The following is an 11,496-nucleotide window of genomic DNA, read 5'->3' on the forward strand; positions in this document are numbered from 1 at the left end:
TCTTTTGGCTTCAACATTATGAATATGTGTATTACTACTATCGAGATTCAATAAGAATAGACCACTCTTCAAGGGTGCATGACCATAAAAGATATTACTCATATAAATAGAACAACCATTATTCTCTGATTTAAATGAATAACCGTCTCGCATTAAACAAGATCCAGATATAATGTTCATGCTCAACGCTGGCACCAAATAACAATTATTTAGGTCTAATACTAATCCCGAAGGTAGATATAGAGGTAGCGTGCCGACCGCGATCACATCGACTTTGGAACCGTTTCCCACGCGCATCGTCACCTCGTCCTTAACCAATCTTCGCTTAATCCGTAGTCCCTGTTTCGAGTTGCAAATATTAGCAACAGAACCAGTATCAAATACCCAGGTGCTACTGCGAGCATTAGTAAGGTACACATCAATAACATGTATATCACATATACCTTTGTTCACCTTGCCATCCTTTTTATCCGCCAAATACTTGGGGCAGTTCCGCATCCAGTGACCAGTCTGCTTGCAATAGAAGCACTCAGTTTCAGGCTTAGGTCCAGGTTTGGGTTTCTTCTCTTGAGTAGCAACTTGCTTGCCGTTCTTTTTGAAGTTCCCCTTTTTCTTCCCTTTGCCCTTTTTCTTGAAACTAGTGGTCTTGTTGATCATCAACACTTGATGCTCCTTCTTGATTTCTACCTCCGCAGCTTTCAGCATTGCGAAGAGCTCGGGAATAGTCTTGTTCATCCCTTGCATATTATAGTTCATCACGAAGCTCTTGTAGCTTGGTGGCAGTGATTGAAGAATTCTGTCAATGACGCAATCATCTGGAAGATTAACTCCCAATTGAATCAAGTGATTATTATACCCAAACATTTTGAGTATATGCTCACTGACAGAACTGTTCTCCTCCATCTTGCAGCTATAGAACTTATTGGAGACTTCATATCTCTCAATCCGGGCATTTGCTTGAAATATTAACTTCAACTCCTGGAACATCTCATATGCTCCATGGCATTCAAAACGTCGTTGAAGTCCCGATTCTAAGCCGTAAAGCATGGCACACTGAACTATCGAGTAGTCATCAGCTTTGCTCTGCCAGACGTTCATAACATCCGGCGTTGCTCCTGCAGCAGGCCTGGCACCCAGCGGTGCTTCCAGGACGTAATTCTTCTATGCAGCAATGAGGATAATCCTCAAGTTACGGACCCAGTCCGTGTAATTGCTACCATCATCTTTCAACTTTGCTTTCTCAAGGAACGCATTAAAATTCAACGGAACAACAGCACGAGCCATCTATCTACAACCAAACATAAACAATCAAGATACTAATCAGGTACTAAGTTTCATGATAAATTTAAGTTCAGTTAATCAAATTAATTAAAGAACTCCCACTTAGATAGACATCCCTCTAATCCTCTAAGTGATTACGTGATCCAAATCAACTAAACCATAACCGATCATCACGTGAGATGGAGTAGTTTTCAATGGTGAACATCGTTATGTTGATCATATCTACTATATGATTCACGCTCGACCTTTCGGTCTCCATGTTCCGAGGCCATATCTGTATATGCTTGGCTCATCAAGTATAACCTGAGTATTCCGCGTGTGCAACTGTTTTGCACCCGTTGTATTTGAACGTAGAACCTATCACACCCGATCATCACGTGGTGTCTCAGCACGAAGAACTTTCGCAACGGTGCATACTCAGGGAGAACACTTCTTGATAATTTAGTGAGAGATCATCTTATAATGCTACCGTCAATCAAAGCAAGATAAGATGCATAAAAGGATAAACATCACATGCAATCAATATAAGTGATATGATATGGCCATCATCATCTTGTGCTTGTGATCTCCATCTCCGAAGCACCGTCGTGATCACCATCGTCACCGGCGTGACACCTTGATCTCCATCGTAGCATCGTTGTCGTCTCGCCAAGTTTATGCTTCTACGACTATCGCTACCGCTTAGTGATAAAAGTAAAGCATTACATCGCGATTGCATTGCATACAATAAAACGACAACCATATGGCTCCTGCCAGTTGCCGATAACTCGGTTACAAAACATGATCATCTCATACAATAAAATTCAGCATCATGCCTTGACCATATCACATCACAACATGCCCTGCAAAAACAAGTTAGACGTCCTTTACTTTGTTGTTGCAAGTTTTACGTGGCTGCTACGGGCTTAAGCAAGAACCAATCTCACCTACGCATCAAAACCACAACGATAGTTTGTCAAATAGACTCCGTTTTAACCTTCGCAAGGACCGGGCGTAGCCACACTTGGTTCAACTAAAGTTGGAGAGACTGTCGCCCGCAAGCCACCTATGTGCAAAGCACGTCGGGGGAACCGGTCTCGCGTAAGCGTACGCGTAATGTTGGTCCGGGTCGTCTCGTCCAACAATGCCGCCGAACCAAAGTATGACACGCTGGTAGGCAGTATGACTTATATCGCCCACAACTCACATGTGTTCTACTCGTGCATATAACATCAACATAAATAACCTAGGCTCGGATGCCACTGTTGGGTTTCGTAGTAATTTCAAAAAATTTCCTACGCACACGCAAGATCATGTGATGCATAGCAACGAGAGGGGAGAGTGTTGTCTACGTACCCACGCAGACCGACTGCAGAAGCGTTGACGCAACGTAGAGGAAGTAGTCGTACGTCTTCACGATCCAACCGATCAAGTACCGAAACTACGACACCTCCGAGTTCGAGCACACGTTCAACTCGATGACGATCCCCGGACTCCGATCCAGCAAAGTGTCGGGGAAGAGTTCCGTCAGCACGACGGCGTGGTGACGATCTTGATGCACTACAGCAGCAGGGCTTCGCCTAAACTCCGCTACAGTATTATCGAGGAATATGGTGGCTGGGGGCACCGCACACGGCTAAGGAATAGATCACGTGGATCAACTTGTGTGTTCTAGGGTGCCTCTACCTCAATATATGAAGGACCAAAGGGGGGAGGCTGGCCGGCCACAAGGGGTGCGCCAGGAGAGTCCTACTCCCTCTGGGAGTAGGATTCCCCCCCCCCAATCCTAGTTGGAATAGGATTCGCGGAGGGGGAAAAGAGAAGGAGGGGGCCGGCCACCTCTCCTAGTCCTAATAGGGGAAGGGGGAGGCGCGCAGCCCATGTAGGGCTGCCTCTTCTCTTTTCCACTAAGGCCCATCATGGCCCATTTAGCTCCCGGGGGGTTCCGGTAACCTTCCCGGTACTCCGGTAAAATCCCGATTTCACCCGGAACACTTCCGATATCCAAACATAGGCTTCCAATATATCAATCTTTATGTCTCGACCATTTCGAGACTCCTCGTCATGTCCGTGATCACATCCGGGACTCCGAACAACCTTCGGTACATCAAAATGCATAAACTCATAATATAACTGTCATCGTAACCTTAAGCGTGCGGACCCTACGGGTTCGAGAACAATGTAGACATGACCGAGACACGTCTCCGGTCAATAACCAATAGCGGGACCTAGATGCCCATATTGGCTCCTACATATTCTACGAAGATCTTTATCGGTCAGACCGCATAACAACATACGTTGTTCCCTTTGTCATCGGTATGTTACTTTGCCCGAGATTCGATCGTCGGTATTCCTATACCTAGTTCAATCTCGTTACCAGCAAGTCTCTTTACTCGTTCTGTAATACATCATCCCTCAACTAACTCATTTAGTTGCAATGCTTGCAAGGCTTAAGTGATGTGCATTACCGAGAGGGCCCAGAGATACCTCTCCTACAATCAGAGTGACAAAACCTAATCACGAAATACGCCAACCCAACATGTACCTTTGGAGACACCTGTAGTACTCCTTTATAATCACCCAGTTACGTTGTGACGTTTGGTAGTACCCAAAGTGTTCCTCCGGTAAACGGGAGTTGCATAATCTCATAGTTATAGGAACATGTATAAGTCATGAAGAAAGCAATATCAACATACTAAACGATCGGGTGCTAAGCTAATGGAATGGGTCATGTCAATCAGATCATTCTCTTAATGATGTGATCCCGTTAATCAAATAACAACTCATTGTTCATGGTTAGGAAACATAACCATCTTTGATTAACGAGCTAGTCAAGTAGAGGCATACTAGTGACACTTTGTTTGTCTATGTATTCACACATGTATTATGTTTCCGGTTAATACAATTCTAGCATGAATAATAAAGATTTATCATGATTATAAGGAAATAAATAATAACTTTATTATTGCCTCTAGGGCATATTTCCTTCATCTCATTCCTCTCCCCCGGCTTCTACTATATCTCATCTCCTCTTTGCTGATTTCTCATCCCAAATTCCCTTGTATCCTCTGAATCTATACCGAATATGGGTGTTGATTTATCTATCTGTTCGATCTCTGTACTGGGGTCATGACAATTTGGTAATCAGAGCCCCAAAATTTCCTCCAAATTTTGCTCCTATTGTGTGTTCCTCAACTCTCTCGGCTAGATTCGTAACATCCATTGCCTCGGGTGCGATTTGCTTCGGTGAATCGCACAAAATCCCTGGGCTAGGTTGGATCAGCTTGGAGTGGAGCAACAGCAACATCCAAACCCTCAGCGTAGAGACAAGAAAACAATCACCACCCACTTCCTGCCTACCAGGTGTTCGACAAAATGTCCAGCCAGCAAGAGGTGTTCACTGTCGGCGTTCTCCACATCACTGTTCACCATGTGTACTACCCCGTCAGTGAGGAGACGTTGCATCAGGTGTTTACAATGTATGGCGTGGTGAACATCTCTATGTTCCAGAGAATCCACCATGTCGAGGCGGTGGTTCAACTCCGATCAAGAAGCGAGGCAGCACGGGCTCTCGCCATGCATGGTCGGTGCATATACGAGCGCTCCTGCCTCCTCGACATCCAGGACGTGTCGCCGGAGTACAACCTGCACTTGTGCTCACTGCTCGAACAGAAGCAGACCACAACTGTGGCTGAGTACACAACGATGTTCTTGGAATGCGTACGACGCGTACTAGATATCAACCCCAACTTGAGCATCAAGAGCTTCATCCACCAGTACATCCTGGGCTTGCAGGGAGATATCCAAGATGTTGTGCGGTTGCGATCTCCGTCAAGCATCACCGGTGCTTCGTCCCTTGCACGGATAAGAGAGGATGAGATCGCTGAGGAGGTGGCCATGGCTGCAGAGAAACCTGACGATGACCATGGAGTTCACGTCCTCATGCCTACGGTGATAGTCGCGGATGTCTTCCCCGAGCTGGCTGCCCCAACAGAGTGCGGTGTAGACCATGGTGTCATTTCCATTGACAGCAGCAGCCTTGCTGCAACGACGTCGGTCATATGTTCGATGGAGTGCTCGAGTCATGACGCCACCTTCGACATCTTCCTTGAGCCCACAGCCCCTACTATGTGTGAAGGGACCCTCGACATCGAAGCCATCAGTGTTGTTGCACCAATGCCCATGGCAGGCTCGACCAGTGGTCTGGCATGTGCTGATGTCAACATTCCGGTGGTCGCACCCCTGATTCTGGGAAATGTGACCCCATCGTCTGCATCTCCTCCAGAGGTTCCACCAACCTCACTGCAGTGGCCATTTTCCATCCTCGAACAGGACACCATGGCATCGATAAGATGTTTAACCCTCTACTTAGACCACATTGGTGTGTTGACCCCCATGTACATACTGGATGAGAGTGTGAAAATCAAACAACAAGGACAAGTGTCACGACCAATGCCATGGCCTTCGTTCAAATGCCATTTGGAAGTAGCCAATCCTCAAGATCCATGGACAACAACTCAAGGTATATTTGGGAAACTATCTACAGATCAGCCATATGAGGATCTCAAATGTTGTGTTGCCCGTTTGGCCTTGCTTTGTACTAGCTCATCTGATGGGAATTATTTACAAGTAATTGCTGCACTGAGAAGTCTCTTGTTTGAGTTCTATAATATTGGGGAGGCTTGGGGTCATTGGCACTATGCATATATGCAACAGTGTCGTTCATCTCAACCAGCATGTTATTTGGAGTGCATGAGGGCTGGTGATGCTATATTGAACACGGAATTGACAGCCCAAGTTTTATTCAATGCAATTCCAATGGAATTTGTGAGTAAGCATACTAACGGAGTCTGCGATTTCTTAAGAGATTTTGACCAAGAGGAGGAGCTTAATTCCATTTCTAAACTGAGCGAACAAGTTACGAGGCTGTGTTATGTTGAACTGACATCTTCGGCTTATTCTTCATTACATTTCATCAAGCCTTGCTGTTTTGGACTGGGTATGCAGGGGTACAGTGCCAATGGAAGGCTGTCACTTGACGTGTCATTTTCTACTACCAACATAATGCTTCTTCCACGAGATACATTTCAGTTGCAATCTTGGGCACCACCTTCTGATGGTATAGTGGTAATAGTGGAGTACAAACCATGGCCATTGTGGGAAATCATTGATGGTTGTGAGAGCATTAATTTCCATGAGGCTATGCCTTGTTTTCTGATGTTATTTCTAGTGGGTGGACATCTCTGCACTGAACAATATGCTTGTTGTATCTTGAGTGAATCTATCACAGAGAAGAAGTGCTTTTGTATCTGTGCAGCAGGTAGTCGAGCCATGAGATTATGTAGAGCTGACATGGAACCTTTTAGCCAAGCCTACTGTCTTGTTATTATGTTTCCACACCTCACACTACAGGACAAGGACACTGACAATATTCTCAATCCTTCTTGTGACGCTGGCTACAACCCGAGTTTCACTGATGTGTTCATTTGGTTAAATGTCAGAGTGTTTCTTGCTATGATTTGGCTCGGCGTCAGTGGAAAGTTGCAGCGATGTTCCATCAATGCTATGTTATTTGGGGCAACAGGCTCGTACTGTCACAATTTGCCACAGCAGGTGCACCCAACAATAGCTTCTTGGTCAAATTTATGAACCATTTTATATACTGTGTTGAGTTGCCGTTTGAACCTGGAGATCATAGGTTATTGTTGGTTCTTCTTGCCATTTGCGGCGCATTCGTTGGATATATTCATCTGCATGAGCATAGAGGAACATTGACATATCATTTGCCTTGGTGGTATACGACATCGCAACTAATACCGGAAGTTATACAAGTAAAATGGTGTTTCTATTGGGCTAGATGTTTCCTCAGAATTACGGAAGAGACTACTCTTAACAGACTATGGGGTTTACAGAGGAAAGATATGCGAAGGAGGGCTACAACTGATAAGAACGTATGCAGAGATGTTGGTTACCATATTCTTGTTGGAGCTGACATTCTGAGTGATGAACATTATTCAACTATCAAAAGGCGTTATACATGTTGGCAGAATCCAATCCCCAATTGGATGCTCACGGACTGGCATATGCTTGAGATAAATACCAACAATAATGTCGTTCCAGCAGTTTCAGATGAGAACCATACACCGTGGAGGTTCGCAGTTGTCCATTATACTCTGCTCGTACCTCATTCCATTGTTGCTCATGAAGGGACTGTATTACATACCCGGCACTTGGGTCACCCAGCTCGCACGGATTATTCAACATATATATGTGCAACATGTCAGCATCTTGGTACACGCATCCCACTAAGCATGCTGTTGTGCTAATGCTCTTGTGTGTCTGTACATGATTTGGAGCTATTCTTCATCATCAGTCCATTCTTTGTTCACATGGTCAACCTGAAGGACAGAATAGATAGTCAGAGTTCTCCATCAGATATGGCATTGTTATCTACGCAACTGAAGTGTGATGGAGCTATTACCTAGAGTTGTTCGCATCACAAGTTTCAGGTTGCCTGGACAAACTTTTCTTTGGAACATTGAGCTGGTCAACTCGTCGAACGAGTACTAGAGCGACACCCTCCATGTGATCCAGGTGATGTCCTCTCCGTCCACATTGAAATTCTGAATGACCTGCAAGTGCCATGGGATCCAGGAGTTCATTCTATTCTTATGGCAAGGTCGGCTTGCGGTCAATCGATTCTCAAGGGGGGAAGAATGTCATGACCTTAGCCACAGAGAAGACAGCGGGCCAAGCCATGACATGGGATGGAGTTAGTAATGGGCTTGGGCTTGTGGGAGCGGCTGGGCTATAAAGGAAGCAGCAGCGAACGACAACGGCAGCGAATGAATGAATCGTCTTCAACCTTCTCGTCCTCTGCTCTCATTCCTCTCCCCCGGCTTCTACTATATCTCATCTCCTCTTTGCCGATTTCTCATCCCAAATTCCCTTGTATCCTCTGAATCTATACCGAATATGGGTGTTGATTTATCTATCTGTTCGATCTCTGTACTGGGGTCGTGACAGTCCCATGCTGTTATCCATCATCAGCAACCGGTTTGACTTTGGCGCCACGTCCACTATGTTGTATATTCAAGAACGAATGCTCATATTTATCAAAAAAGCGATGTTCAATTATTTCCAAAAATGATGTTCGAGCAGTACTGTATTTCCTCCTTTCCGGTTTATAGGGCTCGATTCAAAAACCTCACCAATCAAGGTAGATGGTGAGTGGTGAAATACTTTTTGTAGTTTGCGAAAACACCCAGTTAATGCTCTTGTTTTTCTTAAAATATTATGTTTACCAATGTATTAATTGCAATACATGCATGCATAAAGTACATGCATTGGTCAATTTTCTTTTAATACTTGCATGCAATGATCTAATGCACCTTGGAATCTGAACATGTGATGAGAGACAACCAAATTGAGCCTTATAAAATGGAAAAACTAAAATTTTGAGATAAGCCCTATAAACCGAAAAGGAGAGAGTATCTCAGAAGAAATGTTTGTGTATTTTAAAGGAAACATTAATGTATTATTGAAGTACAAAGAATAAATTAGCCCAGGTCAAATAATAAATCAGTGCTCATGGAACAAATCTTGACTTTATAATATGAAAATGTGACGTAAGAAATCATGATTACACTAGTCAATAAGAGAGTTTGGATTAAGTAGAACAAATTTTTATTTGCTCGTGAACAAACCGGAAGCACCTAGTTAATACGAGTTCCGAGTCAATGGAACAAAATTTAATTGCTACTCCCTCCATCACAGTTTAAAGGGCGTACCTCACATCTCTCTGGGCCCAAGGTTGCTAGCGATTGGTAGGAATAACCGATGCGTTGAAGCTGCGGTAGTTAAGGATATGCGCCTAATTAATCGCCAAACAAACACATAGTAACCTCCCCGTCCAGTAAAAGAAGGAAACCATCGCATGCATTGGTGGAGTAATTTCAGTTCACATCATGCATGCGCACCAGGAAGGCAAACGGAAGGAGCTAATTCCTACCAAAATGATGCAGTTAATAGGCTAATTAATGACATGAGCCCTATTTCCCTCTAATTGTGAACAATTCTGGTTTTGAAGATACGCCCTTTAAACTGTGATAGAGGGAGTAGGATGGATTGCTAGAACAATTTAATTGCAAGTCACCAATTTAATTGTTCCGAGTCAATGGATTAAATAAAAGAGTAAGCATATTTCATCCTGCAAATTTCATCAGCATTACAAAGATGATTAAAGAGTAAAACGGGGAAGTCATGAAAATTACAAGTTTTGAACTGTTAGGTTTTGTCAAACAGTACAAAAATGGAAATGGATGAAGCGGGAACACAAGTACAATTGCAGACGCTACTAAAAAAATGAAAACTTTTTTCAGGAAATACATAAAAACAAATATAAAAATAAAAGGAAATGTTGGTCATGGAAAAAATAGTTTAGAACAGCTTGATTGTGTAAAGGAAAATATACATGAAATGTTGCTAAAAATACATGAAATAGAAAAGGAACATAAGGGCATTTTCAATGGTAAGCACTTAGCCGGTAACCCCGGACATTTAGCGGCGATACGAAGAGCCCGTCTTGACTGTCGTTTTTTTTTCCGGTTAGTGAAAGCTGTCCGTCCAGGCGTACAGTGATTTGGGGAGCCCACCTATCGATGGTAAGAGCATGTATAGCCGGACCTTTCAAATTCATCTTATATGTTCGGGCGGGTTGTTTAGTCACTCACCAGTCACGTCTTTTCAATTCAGGCGGACGCTTCAAAAGGGCCTCAAACGCCCGGACTGAGCGGCACCCTCATATTCAGTTTAAATATGAAGCAGACATGAGGACATCCAGACATGTCCGTCACGTCGGACTGATGAAAGGGTTCCAGCTGGAAACACCCTCAAACCCGGGGGTCTGAAACTCGTCTCCTCTGTCGGACCGGTGGTGTCGCATGGCGCAACTCCGGCGGGCCGTGTCGTGCATTGCCCGGTTATTTAAGTCGACCGGCGGCACCGAAACCCTATCATCCATCCATATTTTCCTCCTCCTGTCCGACACCGCCACTTTTCATTCCACCCATTTGCCTAGTAGCCATGCCCCCACGCCGCCGGATGAGGAGCGAGCCCTATCTGATGCCGGAGCGCAGGCTCGAGCTCCTTGAGCAGATCGGGGCTAGGCGCGAAGTCCGGATCGCCGCAGGGCTACCTCTGGATGCATTGGATCCGGAGGAGCAGTTGGAGAGGACGACGAGGAGGAAGAGGATGTAGGGGATGCTGATGACGGGGATCTGCAGGCGGAGCAGCAGGATGCTTGATTCCCTTCGGTTGGAGTCGGCTGCGGAGGCAAGACGCCGTCGCCGGCAGGAGATGGAGGCGCAAGAGGCCGCGGAGGAGGCAGAGATGTTCGCCTATATGGATGAGGTTGAGAAGAAGAAGGATGAGCCGGAGCTCTCCTATCGGCCCGTTCAACCGGTGCCCAACGTCATTGACGTGGACATTTCCGACGACGAAGAGTAGCTAGGACAATACAGTACGTAGGATTTCTTTTACATGCTTTATATGGATCTTGGGGATGAAATTTAAGAGATACAGATGCAAAGTGACTCATTTAAGACGTGTTCAGTCAGTGCCCGCGTACTCGCCTTTAGCTGTACATGCTTAAAAAAGGGAGCGTTTTCTCCTTGGCGTGGTTGGGACAGCCCATGATCCCACTGATTCGGCTTGATTGGGTCGTACAGCGTGCCTACACGCATCGCACGGCAGAAGGCACGCTCGCAAGCCGTGAGCTAACATACGTCCGTCGATCGGTACGTGGAAACGAAACAACAGCACAACAACGCCAGGCTCGGGTGGGTCGATCTGATCGATTAAGAAACTGATCTACCGCGAAAGCAGCTAGCACCTACGTCGCCGGGAAATCACGCCTTCCAACCAAGCTGAGATCTGCTGCAAGCTGCGTGGAGCAGTTGAGCTGAGCTAGAACCGGAATGCCTGGCCTTGGGGCCTGGAAGATGCTCCAAACATACGCGGCCACGACGGCACCTTCGAGCTCTGAATTTTCCTTACCTGGAGACAGTTGTTGCATCTGTCGTAATGGTCCTGTATCAAACTACTAGACTACTCTCTCTCTCTCTCTCTCTCTCTCTCTCTCTCTCATCATTTGTGTTATCTCTGATATTTTTCGCTTTAAGGCTCCTTTTTCGACTTTTCCTGTCAAAGGGAACTTTGGAACAACAAATCTTCGAG

General features: G+C 45.3%; 1 pseudogene; it reads left to right on the forward strand.

The window, feature by feature from the left end:
- Positions 1 to 4,635: 4,635 nt before the first annotated feature.
- Positions 4,636 to 5,905, forward strand: LOC147984473 (uncharacterized; annotated as a pseudogene).
- Positions 5,906 to 11,496: the final 5,591 nt, after the last annotated feature.

This window comes from Triticum urartu, chromosome 2A, assembly GCF_056163025.1.
Source record: "Triticum urartu cultivar PI428250 chromosome 2A, HENAU_Tu73, whole genome shotgun sequence".
Lineage (NCBI taxonomy): Eukaryota > Viridiplantae > Streptophyta > Magnoliopsida > Poales > Poaceae > Triticum > Triticum urartu.